General features: G+C 39.7%; 1 protein-coding gene across 4 annotated transcripts in view; it reads left to right on the top strand.

Moving 5' to 3' along the window:
• Positions 1 to 14,997, top strand: part of MYRIP (myosin VIIA and Rab interacting protein) — a 220,453-nt gene that overhangs the window by 105,602 nt on the left and 99,854 nt on the right. The gene's annotated exons all lie outside the window — the stretch shown is intronic.

The following is a 14,997-nucleotide window of genomic DNA, read 5'->3' as shown; positions in this document are numbered from 1 at the left end:
AAAAAGGCAGGACAAGGAAGGAAAGTAACAGAAACTATTAGAAAGTACAATATTTCTACAGTAGGGATATTGAAGATCTGATAAGAATATCCGAGGTAAAATGTGGAATCCTAGATGGTGTCTTTTAGTATAAATGCATGTCCAACCTACAGAAAGAGATCCCTCTGTGTGAGATGGTTATTTCTAACCTGACATGAAGGAAACTTAACATAACTTGAGCTTCTGAATTACGTAATTTCTCTGAAAAATGGATGTTCAGTGGCTTGACAAAATAGTACATGTGAGGATAACTAGTGTTGGGATGCCAGAGGCATCTTAGAAATACCCATCATGCTAATTAATCTCCTCTCCTTTCATTTCTTCTAAGTAGCAGATTCTCTTATGTTTGCCATCTCTGAGTTATCCAGCAGGTGAATCGTGGGCTAACATCACTCACAGTTGGTCACTGGCTTTCACAGTGAAGTTTTGTGGCTTGTGCTAAATGACTTGAATTATGTCCTTTATTTACTGAAGGGCAAAGCCTCATCAATCTTATGTAGAAGAATCATGCCCCTAATTAAATTTAGGTTTCTTTTTTTTTTTTTTAATAGCATAAACCAGGAAGTCGGAATCAGAGTCATTTGTGCTCTACTGAACAGATCATAAGATTTAGATGAAATACATGCTCTCAGGGGTTCAGTTGGGTTTTTGGATGTTATAATTGGATACACAGAAACATACAGGCGTGTAATGCATATTTTAAAGTGTTTATCCAATTTACGTAGCTTACTGCTTTCCTTACTGCGTCTGTATTTCTTTGATCTTCTACAAAATTCCCTTTATGTTCTTCTGATTAAATAATAAATCTGGGGATTTTTGCCCTGGTATAAATAAATATTTTAGTATTGAGGATTTTGAAGAAGTTGAATTTGAAGTTGAATTGAATGCTTTTGAAATGATCTTTAAGAAACGATCTTCCCAGCTGTGCACAATAGAGATTAAAGAAAATTAAGTTTATTTCAGTGCATTGTTTTCTTTTGCCTGGATATTTGCAGTATGTTTTCATTTAAGGTGGAAAATAACACAGATATTATGGATAAAGTATAGTGTGTTGGACATAACTGATTTTAATGGGATTTGGCAACAGCTGAGATTTTAATTGCTTAACAACAGTGGGTAACAAAACTCTGTGCTTTTGGATCTCTCAAATTCGAGGTATGCAGAGAGAGAAAGAATGAAAAAAAGATAAGGGACCTGATTTTCATGAAGAGCTGAGCCATGACTTAAAATTGCTTCCTTCAAAGCATCTGTCATTCTGCATCCCATATCTCAGGAGCCAAGAATCTGGTCTTAATCATCCGGCTCAAATTTTATACAGTGGATAAAAGTACAGTTTGGTATCTGTGTATACAGTATACCTGTAAGCGTTCTTATTGACACGTAGACCCTGTGATGAGCATGTAATGAGGATTTGAATGAGAACATGTTATTTTAATACTAATGAAGAAAGTATTGCTGCAGTAAGAATTTAACATTTGTACTTTATTTGCTGAGCTTTATATTTTAGACTTAAGCAAATTGAAAAATTTAGGAAATAATTTGGAAAAACTCATGCTGAACAGCCGCTGTGGATAACCAAACCTTATAATGAGACTGGGTTTTTTGTTGCTTTGCTTTGCTTGCTTATGCCCCAGAGTTTAGCTGGGCACTGCGTAGCCAATAAATCTCTGAAACCTCAGCTTGCTTTTACAGCATCGCTGTAATTATTGAGTGTTATTTGAGCTTAATCTATTTATTTTCTACCTGATGACAATCTGTCCCCTGTGAGCCTTCAAGACCACGCAGGAATGGTAATGGTGAGACTAATGGTCATTCCCTTCTTTTCTTTTGAAGTGTCCCTGCTTAACCTGAGGCAACAGAGTTTGCTTGCCACTTGCTTACAGCAGGCTGCCCCGAGGCACTCAGCTGCCCTGCAGTGTCTGCATTTACCTCATCCTCTCTGGAGTTGTATATTCAGCTTGCAAGGCATTTAGTGTCATCAAGCATATGGATTTACTGAGGGTGGGCCCTGCAAGGATCTCCCTTGACAGTAACAGTGGCATGGTAATGTGTGATAGAGGCAAAGCCAACATGGGTGTAGTGCCCATTGGCATTGTAGGTTTCTCTTTTCTTAGCATTTGTGGCATACACAGTAGAGTTCACCAATCTGTTCCCTTAGTTTTTCACCAAGCAGCTCTTGCCAAAGAACTGTGGTTGCCTCATTGCTTGAGCCACTGTAATTATTTCCTCAGTACCTCTTAACTGTAAAAAGCAGCATCCTTGCAGGAATTGTGTTCTGCAATATGCTTACTTTTTCTCTGCAGTGTTCCCTAGCTCATGGTGTGTAAAATAATTGTATCCTGGTAGGGCTTGGCAAAACCACCTTTCATTCCACTGCTTACATTACACAGCGTCAAGTAGAACAGGGTCAGCCTCTCATCTCTGTGAGCTTTGGTTTGTGTGACTGTAGGAGAGAGACTAACTTGTAAAGACTCAATGTCGCATCTTGTGGAAAATAAGGCTTGCTTCTCAGTTTCAGCATTCTTGATTAGAGATAGAATTCCTAGTGGATATTTCTGGGTATGAAAGCTTCTGGATATGTTTTTATTGTTGTTAGAGGAAGAAGAACTTAGAGTATGACCAAAGTTAATTCTGTTTTACTCCTTACTTGCTTTTATTTTCATATCGCCATTACAACAGCATTGGTACCTTGTTACATCTCCTCAACTATATTATTTTAACTCCAGTCAGCTTAACATCCCTTGGTTTGCCGTCCATATGCTACAACAGAACTGGTGATATCAAGATTCACTGATAAAGGTTAGTCATCAAACATACATCCTTTTCCCTTGAGCATTATGCAGTTTATTCTGAGTGCCCTGACACTGCACAGTGTTCTGTTGTTAAGCATGCTAGTACATTCACAATTGAGCTTTGTTTCCTTTTGTTATATAACTATACCTACTCCTACATGCATAGGACATACCGTAAAGCTATTTCATTTCCTTTCTGCACTTAGTGACCCTGAATCATAAGGGCACTCCATATGAATTCCTAGAAAGCCTTTCCAGCAAGCGTCTGGCTTCCTTGATCTTGCTCAGCAGACAAACAAGACCGAAGTCCTTGAATAGTTTATTATTGAAAGCTTTCTGTGCCCTTTGTGGAGTTCTGAGGTTCAGGAGATGCCTTCTCCAACAACAATGTAATGGAAGACAAAAAGAAGTTGGGAAGCTCTGAAAACTGCAGAAATGTGGGAGGTGGGATTGCAGAAAGATTGGTGGAGAAATCCTTTACAGACGTTTAGGTGCTGGAGTTGATAATACGATAAACACTTCCTGTGCCAAAATACATACCCTAAGGTCTGAGCTAGTATTTTGGGAAGGCTGGGGGTGGATTCAGCTTTTTGAGTGGGCTGGGAAGCTTAGGTGTGTATTTGAAGCACTTTAAGTACTTGGCCTCAGATTGTTGGCGGCACTGCTCAGAGAATGAGCTGAACTAAAATCATGGGAGTCTGTTAAACCTGAGTGATACAAGAAAGGAGAAAATATATCAGACGTAGCAACCTTCTCCATCGCTGCTTGAGTGTTTTACTCTTATAATAAAAAAAAATTGCTAAGTCTTAGTTGGTTGCTGGTTTCAAATAGCACTTTTTATAAATCAGCAGCTCTTCTCAGGGCCGTTCTGATTTTATAAGTAAAGCCTTGCTTTGATATATAAACTTTCAGTCCTTCTCTGTGCTTTTGTTTTCTCTGCTTTTGCAGTTAGATGGAGGAATTCAGTACACTGGTCATACCGAAAGCTTTTCCTTTTTATGCTCAAGAGGAAAGTTCATGATTTGAAGTTTCAGCACATTCCAGTTATAGTCTCATAGCTCCAAAATATTACATATTGTTAGACTTTGGCTTTATTTTTGCAGTTGCTTTTCTCAGTAAAAATAATTGATTGCGAGTCAAGATTTTTAGGGGACTTTTTCATTTTGCTGCAAGTATTAAAGTACTTTCTTGTGTGTTTGATTTATGTGTATTGCAGTAGTAGCTGGATTCTGCACCCTTGTCCGACAGTGATGTTTTGAAGTATGTCTAAGAGTGAAGTGCAGAATTGAGTAAAATATTGCATAGCCCCATAGGCAAAGAAAACCATCATCTTGCTGTCTGCTATTTGCCTGTGTTTTTCTTACTCTTGGCAGAACATAAGTGGCTGCTGGTTTGCCCACAACTGATACTTGAATGCATCCTTCTTTAGCCCTAGCCAGAGGAATAGCTACTTGACTTTTGGTTCATCTGGCCTCAGTTTTGACACTCTGTCACCCTCTCTGAGTTTACTGGGATGAAAACCTTTTTTAGCATGATTGTGCTACAGCCAGAAAATACATAAGCGTGCTGTGAAAGTATGGCACTGTAAAAGTAAACAAACATGACGAAGAACTGCGATTTCTTTGATATATGGAGATGAAAGGGAAGAAAATTTAGTGTTTGTAGGGACATGACAAGGGAATAGTATTTATTCTGTGCAGATGCTGTAAAGGAGCACTGAGATAGCAGCCATGTATACATACAGCATGAAACAAACGGTAAGTGCTCACATGTTTTTAGGACAGTTTTGGAGGAGATCTCCACTTCCTTTTGCCTTACCCTGCAAAAAGGAAGCTGGTCACTCCTTAGGCTTTTCACATACTTGCAACTAAGTGCATAAAACTGAGCTGAATGATCCAGTTATTAAACGTAAATACCTATTTAGTCAACGCTGGAATTCTACCAATTAAATTAATAAGAACAATATTATTATTATGGTACCCATTGGTAGAGCTTTCTGCACTTGCAGTTTAATTCAAATGCACTTCCCTATTTGTTATAAATCAACAGATATTTCGGTTCTGGAGACATTCCCCTGTGACCATTTAAGTATGTGAGTTTTGCAGTCTGGTATTTATGGAGATGCCAGTGCTTTTGTATTCGGGTTATTTATTGAAATATTAGTGTTTCATTCTGTTATTTATTAATCTTTTTTTTTTTATTATTATTTATTTATTTATTTTGAGAATAAGTGTTTATTTTTTAGAAGGAATTTTTGCTTTTATCCCCTTTTTCCCTTTAGGTGTGTTTACCATTGTAAATAACTGTCAGCTGTGACTAGCAGCTAAGTGGGGTGACTGTATACCAGTGCGGCTCTAAGGAGTCGGGGTTTAGGAGAGGATTGTCCAGTCTAGCAGCTGAGCTTTGAAGGGAAACCTGTGCTATGTTTGCCAAGGAGCAAAGTGGTTTGGTGCAGCTTGGCTTAGGACCATCTTCTTGTAGGATTTCAGGCTGCAGATCCAAAATGTGGAGGATCAACTCCTTGTTCCATTGCTCCATCCGCCTCACCACACCAAAGGGCTGGTGGAATTCCTGGAGTAATCAGCATTAGCTGATGCAATCTAATTATGAGCTCCACTCCACTGAGTAGATCCAGCTCCAAACCAACAAATCCCACCCTGACACAGCTTGGAGAAAGATGTGAATATTTAATTGAGGGAATCAGAGCACCTTCCCTGAAACAAACCTACTGAACTAAGTGCTGTGCCTGGTTCAGCCAACTGATCTGCTCTTGGTGTGCTGAGTTCTCTGCTCCTTCTAACATAGCCAGAAGAGCTGTGCAGAGCAAGGGTACCATGTCTTGGTCTGACTCTGCCTTGAGCTCCATAGAAGGGAGTTCTCTTCCATCTGCTGCTGCTTAACGAGGGAGAAAGATGCATGGGGATGGGAAGAAAGGTGTCGGAGATCTGAATGGCAGGATCCACAGAAGAACTGAATAATAGTATTGGTAATTCCTTTTTACTAAAGAAGTCACTTTCAGAGCAAAACCTGGCAAAGCACATCATTTTAAAAGCATTGAAAGGCCACCTGTCTTTTCCAAATATTCAACATCTAATCACCTTCAGAAAATATCTGTCCTTCTCCTTTGGGACAGACCACAGGGTACAGCCTTCTGCATTTTGGGGAAGACCCATTCTTTAAAGTGGGGGTGAGCTGTGGAGAGTACTAAGTAGGAATGTATCCCAGCCTGTACTTGCAAGAGTTATTGGACAATGTGTTTTTCTTTTCTTCTGTATGAGCATGCACCCATTCACACGCACACAGAATAAAGCTAAATGTGTGCAGCTTTAAGCTGCAAAATAAATATCATTAATTCCTGAATAAATTCCAGGCTATTAGCTTTCCTTATTATTTGTGGTAGCTCACTGATTTCTGTTCATTTCAATACTCAGTAACCCCTTAGATGTTAAAATATTTGTATGCCGTTACTTTTGCGGAGATGTTCCTGTAATAAAGAGCTTCTAGATGAAGTTAGGAGATATTAATTACGAGATATGATACTATGATGATACTATGATATCTGAAATGTTGTAGTGGGGCTAAATGGAGACTGGGTCCTTGGTAAATACTCCTGTTACTATAGCAATAGCATATGCTAACATGTTCTAAAGGACTGCCTTAGATACATGTTTGAATGGGGAGGTGCTGTCAATATTTTCCTGACCCTCTGCCTAGATTTGCCGATTTAGCCATTAGGAACAGGCTGTTGCTTCTAGAAGGTGTTAATATTGCTGTAAAACACGCTGGGGTAACATAGGTTAAATACAAAATGCATTCTCTGAGAACAGATTCTTTTGTCTGCCAAAGAACTGTCTTGAGTACAATAGAGGTATGTAGTAAATTTAAGCTTGTATGTCTTTGTCTTCAAAAAAAAAAACAACCCACCAAAACAAAACAAAAAACCCCACACTGACACTGCAACCATTTCTATACTTAAGAAAATCATTATTTATAGGCTTAAGTTTACTAAAGGATAAAACTATTTGAATTGCATGATTAAAGCAGTGTTTACTATGCATAAAGTGCATGGGCAGCATGAACGGAAGCTAGAGTAGGGAAGTGCACTTAGGGAGCTATGCACATACAACCCTACTGAAAGTACTCAGTTAAGTGATGCAGTCAGCAAGCAATTTGCTCTGAGACCAGTTCATGGGGACCTCTTGCTTTGAGGCCTTTCCCTTCTGCTTTCTTGTTGCCCTTTAGGGCTTTTGAGGCTGTTGCAGGAAATGGAAAAATACCTCTTGGAGTTTGGTGTGGGTTTGTCAGTGTTGCATTGCGTGGTTTCCAGTGCTTCTGACTCACTGGGGCTCTGGGATGGCAGCTGCAGTTGGTACAGGCAGGTGGGACTACCAGCCTCACCAGGTAGATGGTGGTCTTTATGTTGTGTTCTTGCAATACGCACACAGTCCTCTACTGTTGGGATCTGCCGTGCTGTACAGCCTGCTTACATAGCAAGCCCTGCTGCATGTTCTTAATTCTGCTGCGTATTCTTTGGGAAAGTTCAAGGAAAATTCCCCTTGGTTTCTCATGAATAGGAAAGTAAATAATAGTAACCCGGTGACAGCACTGATTTAGTGTAAATGTTTGTAGGTCTGTGTTGCCAGAGTCCCACCAGGAATAGGGAACGATGACTCACAGTGCACACTCAGAGTTTCTCAGAGGCACCGTCTGTGTTGCTCTCTCACTGTACACTAGCTGGGCTGTGAGTTGTGTTTTATAAGGTTAGGCTGGATGGTGCTATGGAAGGAGCCCAGGAAGAAGAAATGCTAGTCTTCCTGTTCTTAAAGGAAATTGTTGATGCAGGCATGAATTTGTATGACTGTCAAATGAGAGACTCATGAGTGCCACTGGCCTGCAAAAAAGGTATTACACAAGTATGATGGAAAAAGTGTACATTTTAATGATATTTTCATTTCATTCTTTTTGTTCTGTTTACAGTGAACAGTGCTTTGATCTTAAGAATGCTTGCCTGTATTTATTGTTCTGGTACAAACAAAAGGGATAAATAAGTTTCCTAGCCTCAGTTAAATACTTGGAGGAGAAGGAAGTTGGTCAATGTGACGAGAAATACAGTTTTTGTCCCCTTAAATTAGATGTACCTTTAACTGTTTTGTTGTTTTTTTATCTCCGGCTCAATTACAAGGACAAAGAAGTCAGGATTGGATAGGTGACAAAATGCATTACCTTGAGCTGTGAAATGGTAAATAGAGACAGTGACTGATGCAGAAATAACACATTTTAGAGGCTTTTAGAACTACACTCTGACTGCTGAATATGTAGGATAATGCTTAATAGATGTCGGGAATATAGGGAATAGATAGCTGTTGGGCTCTGCTTATTACAAGTAGTTTGTGCTGTCAGTTTGGTGCAATTCTGTAGACTTCTTGATATCTCTGGAAACTATTTGGGAAGGACATTCAAAAACAAAATTATGCTATAATTACCCTAGAATATGCAAGAAACACTGATACTAGTGTTAGAAGGATACTAGAAAGTTGGTGGAAAATGTACTTCAGGGAGAGCAAAATGACATTTATCAAGAGGAAATGAGATAGTAAATGTTTACATAAATATAAATTGCTGCGTAAAATGTGGAAAATAAAATGCAAGGAAGGAATTAGAGAAAGGTAGTAAACCTTTAATGAGGTTTAACCAGGTTGTTAGCATGTTTGATGGAGTAGTGCATTGTTGAGTCCCATTTTTGTGCTCTAAAAGGAAGGTGTCTCAAAATACTAAAACAAACATTAAACAAAGCATTAACTTTATAGACAAATCTGGGTGATACAGCATATGCACTTGAAATTATAAACTAGATTAAAAGTGTCTGGATGAGTGATATGGTAGTAGGGCTAATTTGGTTTAATGCTTCCATTCATGTTCTTGGCTGTGAGATGCACCCTCATTCTTCAGGTCCACAAACAGCACCGAGCTGGGTGGAGGGATCCTGAAAGGGTGGGAAAATGCTGCTGGGAGCCTCCTGAATGGGCAGTACTAAGCCCTGCATTTTGAATGAAACAAGCCCATGCAGCAGTTTGGGTTTGGGTCTGCCTGTCCAGTGATAAGTTCTGCAGAAGGAGGCCTACCCAAGTAGGTATCTCAGTATATAGCAACTCAGGACACATTTTTCTTCCATTGATTTTTTCCATTTGCTCTCTGGATCTCTGTTAACTTTAACATTCACGGTGCCAGGTGGTAAGCATCAGTACAGATATATTAATGCCCAGGATTTGACTTGGACGTCTTGAACCTGTCCCAAATACCAGTGAAGCGTCTCACTTCAGAACACCCTTCCTGTCTGCAGAGTAGTCTCTAACTGAGCTAGGAGGGTGGAAGAGAAAGTAAAATTAGGTGTTAGAAGTAAAGTGTTAAAATCCAGATATATTTCCACATGTTCCATGTGGCACTATTGGAACAGGAGGGCAAAGGGATCCATGCAGCATTGATTCTTGGAAAAGATCATTTCATCTCAGTAGAGATCTCTGATGTTGCCAAAGCTTTCCAGAATATCTGCTCTGTAGCTTCAGACTTGCTTCTCCCTCCCTGCTCCCCTTGCATCCGGAGGATTTCAAAGCCTATCACTTAAGTGTTCTACAGTCTGTCCTCCTATGAGAGCCAATTTGGTAGAAGAAAAATGGGGTTAAATGCAATCTCTTGACAATTTAGAGGTGAAATTTATAGAGTGAGAGAAAGGAATTTAAAATAATACCTGTATACTGTTTATTTCATTTAGCTACACTCTGGCATGTCATTCATTTCCATTTGGTGATAGACACTGATTGACAGCACTTGTGTCAGCAACAGAAAAGAAAACCTCACTTCAGCATCCCTAGCACAGTGTCTACAAAGTAGTAGCACACAATCCATCATTACCTGAAGCAACATCACCAGGGCATGGAATTGCTAACTGGTTAGGGAAGAGCCTGGTGCGAGAAGTAGGGTGTTGGTTTGGGGCAAGTGAACCACATCTAATCAGCTGCCAATGGGCTGCTTTCTGTACAGCAAATTTGCTGTCTGATACATGGTTTTTAGAGCAGGGTAAGTGTCAACATGTTGGTATTTTTCTGCTTCTGACAGCAGTGGAAATAGTTCAGCACACAGCTTCCACGGCTTGGTCTTCACATTTATTTTGTAGTACTTAATAAGAGATACAAAGATGCTAATGCAGCTCTTTTCCCATTGTCAGAAATGTCGACAAATATAAAAGAAAAAAAAAGAGAGAGAAAAATAATACCAATATTTCCTCAGTGCTGGATTTGTTTCCGTCTAGGAAGAAATGCTTTTGATAGTGATAATGTTGTTGAAGGATAACTTTATTTGTTAGAGGTGAACTGTACATCCTTTATTCAGCTGTGTCACTGGGGTAATATGGAGTCCATTCACTCTCCACGTGGTTGTTGCAAAGCCTGGCGTAAAATAAAAAGTGCTCAAGTAGGTTCTTATTCTTGTCTATTGCTTAACCTTAACTAAACATAAGCTATCCCAAGCTCCTAAATACCTTGTTATCCAATGAGACCTCTGATGGCATTAAAGTTGCATGCCAATTGGCCCACCTTTCATCAGTCTGCTCCTGTTATGACTCCCTTCATGGTGTTCACACCATTGGTAGCCATATGGTGAGTGCTTCTCCTTAGAGGTTTTCATAACTAGCCCTCTGTCAGTCAATATTAAGAATTGCTATTGCTTTTAGAACATTACTACATCATTTCTGGATGCTTGTAAAATTCTTGCCTGTTGGGTGCATTCCCTCATGTACTGTGCGTGTGGATGCTGCTTCCACTTTTTCCAGTGTGAACATCACTGACCTTGCTGTATTCATTCTCACTCTACAACCCGTTAATAAGAGAAAAGTCAGCCCAGCTCCTCTGCCCACCAGTATTCAGTCTGAATGTACAGTAGTCACAGAACCTTTACTGCAGTTTTTAATGGCAGAAGGCTGTCATCGTAGGCCTTTTGAGTTAAGTGGCAAAGGCAAGCCTTGGACAACAGTTTTAAGGAGTTTATTGGGACATTATCATCAGTTAATACACAGACTGCACCATCTTGCTCCTACTTCAGAAAAGAGAGAGGACAAGAAAAGTGAAAAGATATGTTTCGATAAGAATACCCAAAATTTTATAGAAATGAGTAGCTGAAAGGGAAAGAAGAACCTGAAGAGACACGAGTGAGATAGCGGGTAAAAGAATGCAGCTCCAGTTGGAATAATTTGACTATGAAATATTCGTCATACATCAAGTATGATTGCAAGATACAATGAATAGTTATCTGATAACCATTCCTGAGCCTCTTAATGCTTGAATGCTGAGGTGGTGTCCCCCTCACACCCAAATACCAGGTTTTTCTAGTTTAGAAGGATTTTTAAGATTATTTTTTCCTTTCTTTCTATCCCTGTTTTTTGTGCGCTCCTACTACCTAATCCTCCCTGCAGCTCTGTTGCTGCTGCTGGATCAATATCTGTTTGCAGATGAAAGGGCTGTGTTCTTCCATTGGTTCCTCAGCTGCAAGGAGAGCATTTGCACATGTAGTAACATGGTTTCTTGACAGCACCAGCCGCGTGTAGAATACTGATAGGCATATGAAGTGTTAAATACACCACGAGGCACAACTGTGATGGATGCCTAGAAAAAAAGCCACTTCTTAGGATAATGAATTAATTTGGCATTTACTTCAAAGGCACAGTGCTCTCACTTACTTGGCATTGCATTCACCTGGATATACACTTCTAGGGAGAAAAAACAAAATTGGGGTTTATACATATATCAGTGACCTTTTTTTAACCTATTTCTCAAGCATATCCTAGATTTCCTTCCAGCTTATTTTAAACCCTGCAGCATTATCTTACAGTGGTGAGTTGGAAGGTGTGTACTGGTGTTAATATGGAACTTGCAGCCCCACCTTCCCCAGCCCTTGAGCAGTACACACAGCAATACCTCAAGGGGAGGCACACAGGGCCTTATAAGATTTCAAATTCCCTTACTGAAATACAGAGTAATTGCAGCTGTGGAACTGTGTGAATATTGAACTGTGGGTCAGAGAAATAGCAAATGCACTTCTATGAATATTAGCTGTGAATCTGTGGCCTGCAAGGATAAAACAGTAGAGAGGACTATATGGTCACTAATGAAAGATGCTGTAAAAGTGTTCTATCAATATACAGGGAATTTCTTTGGAACAAATGACTTCATCGTTGCCACTGTGTGTTTTATGATATCAGCATTTGTACAGCAGATACCATTCACAAACCAGCAAAGCAAAATATCATTCTCGGAAATGCACTGGAAAAATACATGTGGTGGTTGAAGAGGGGAAGAAAACTACCGACCTTAAGCATATAATAGCAAAATCTAGGTTCAAACCAGGGTGCTAAGAAGTTTTCCTCCCCTGACCTTTTCTGAGATGAAATGTCAGAAAGAGTCTATTACCCAAAACATTGAGTGAAACACCCATAAATTCAGTGTTTGTTATGCAGATTAATTTGTACAGGCCTTTGGAAAATCTGAATGCACATCTGTGTATTTTGAAACTTATAATTCAAGACCGCGCTCTTTGACAGAATTAATCTTGGTGACAGATGCTTTGCGTATCTTTCTTCAGTTCTTATGTATTTAAAGGCAACGGGTGAAACACAGCCACTTGAAATAAAAAATGAAATCCAATCTCAGATTCATTCACACAGCAGGAGTTCTCATCTCCGCAGATCCTTATTGCCGCATTGCACGTAACTGTAATAGCTGCGTCTTCAGCTGTGACTTGACTGATGGGGATCAGTTCTGTCATTCGTGGGTCCTACTCTTCCATCGTTTTCCCTAGAGGGATTATTTTCTTTCCATTGCCTTATTTGTGTGCATATTTTACACACTCATGAATTGCGTTGCCTCCCTGAGTACGTAGAGGGAAACAGATACATGGGAGTGCACACGCATTCACCCTCTTTGCTCAATCCCTTCTCTTTATCTGTGTTTTGTTGAGGAAAATGTTGTTGCTTGGGTTGGAAAGGTGAAAGCTTGCCATGTAGATCCTGACCTGCCTCTTAGAAAAATTTGTCTCCCGTATGAATGACTTCCATCCTCCTGTAAGTAAATGAGAGGATCGGCATCGCTGACTGCAGCCTTTTCACCTCTTTCCTTGGGCAGCTGTTATGACCCTCTTTCGTGCATCAAGTTGTTTGAACATCCTGAAGGGAAAGACTGAGGCTTTCAAAAGTGTACCTCAGGTACCTTGAACTTCACCTCGTACCTCCTGAATTTCAGCACCACAGACTTTCAGTTTATTGAGGTTGAAGCTCACATTTACCTGACTGAATTCACGTGCAAGTGAGGTTTTTTAAGTATTGCTAGGAGTAAACCAGACCCTACTGTTCCCTTTGACCATATAACTTACATCAACGCAGGCACATCCAGCTACCTGCCAGTGTTTATAGAATCACAGAATTGCTTAGACCTTTAAGATCACCTAGTTCCAACCCCCTGCTATAGACAGGCACACCTCACTCTAGACCAGGTTGCTCAAAGCCCCATCCAACCAAGCCTTGAATGCTTTCAGGGAGAGGGCATCCACAGCCTCTGTGGGCAAAGAGAGCTGTGCAAAGAGTAGTCTCTTGACATCAATGACAAGCCCTTTTGACTATCCTTTTAGCTGTTGGACTCCTAATATAAACTAGAATACCCTTTGGGAGAGGTAACATATGAGGGGCTTCATATGTTAAAGCCATTACACGGATGAGCATTGTTTTCTTTTCTGTTGGTTTCTTGTGGAACTGAAGCTTTTTCTTTCATGCATTTTCACTACCTGCCTCCCCAGCCCTATCCTATTGACTTTTTGCATCCGTTGGCCAATTGTATTCCTGTTTAACAGTGAGGCAGATGCCTTAATGATATTAAGGTTCTACCCCTGTAATGAATGTTGGCAGCTGGGTAGAGGAGAAAGATGTAATTAATGCCTGTGCTGATGAAAAGGCTGCAGCGTGTGCTCAGCTTTTTTTAGGTATCGGGCTTTATTAGCTCTGCTGTAAACAAAACTGCCTGGTTTTATACTGTGCAAGCATCGTTGTAGTGTTTTAGTAGATGGTTTTGCTTCTGTGATTTATCCTGCTTTTTTTTTTAGAGCCCTAGGGAGGGTTCAAAACACCATTGAGCGTGCGGGGTTGCACTACCCAGTATCAAAGAGTTGTTTATTCTGGGAGATAAATAAAGCCATGGGAGGACAAAAATCTCTTCTCACTGCTCCTTCTGACTTCAGCTTCTCAGGTCTGATTGTCCCACATAACCTGCAGGATAATCCTGTCTTTTTACATGAGGAGGCCAGCTTGACCTACATAACTTAGTCTTTTCCACTCTTGTGTGATAATCTCTTATATTTTTTACTTTTAATTGTGCTCTAAAAACATGCAAAAATAAGAAGTTTGCCATCTAAACAAAAGTCATAAAGATTATTTGGTTGAAACTCTGAGGATTATTTATTTGATTTCCAGCAGGTGGCCTGGTCTTTGTGTTGGGAACAAACAACAGAAAAATACATGGGTTTTGAAGCTTTAAATTTATAAAAGGTTTGTCTTTGGAATATAGTTAAATATGATGTATGCTAGAGTTAAGAAGTTACATGCTTTAGAACACTACCTTAATTGCCTTTTAGACTTGAAGCTTGGAATAGACCTGTCAGACTTTCATAAAATAAGCTGTTTGTATTTGAGTTATGAACCTAAGGCAGAAGTGGCAAATGAGGATATGTATAGCCTAGTCACATGAGTCTTTTTAGCATTCCAGGCTTGGCTCTTAATGGCACTTACAGATGATCTTGGTTGAGTTTCTGAAGAAGTACTCAGTAAGAGTATTCTTTTTTCTTCCATTGCAAGCTATTTAAGCGTTAGTTTAAATGCAAGTCACCATGTCATGACTGTGTTCCTGAAACTTAATCTGTCTCTTGTGGTACTTTTAGGTTTGGGGATTTTCCTTTTAGGCTTTCACGTTACTCCAGTCTTATAAGTGTTTCTAGTCAGCATTTGGAAATAGTAAGTTGCTACCACTAACTCTGAGAAACAGAATGAAGGAATATATGTATATACACACTGTTGTTCTCAGCTTTTTTCACCATGATTTTATTAACACTGACTTTTTTTTCCCTTCTTAATGTA

The sequence above is a fragment of the Excalfactoria chinensis genome, chromosome 2, assembly GCF_039878825.1.
Source record: "Excalfactoria chinensis isolate bCotChi1 chromosome 2, bCotChi1.hap2, whole genome shotgun sequence".
Lineage (NCBI taxonomy): Eukaryota > Metazoa > Chordata > Aves > Galliformes > Phasianidae > Excalfactoria > Excalfactoria chinensis.
This window is presented reverse-complemented; position numbering and strand designations above follow the sequence as displayed.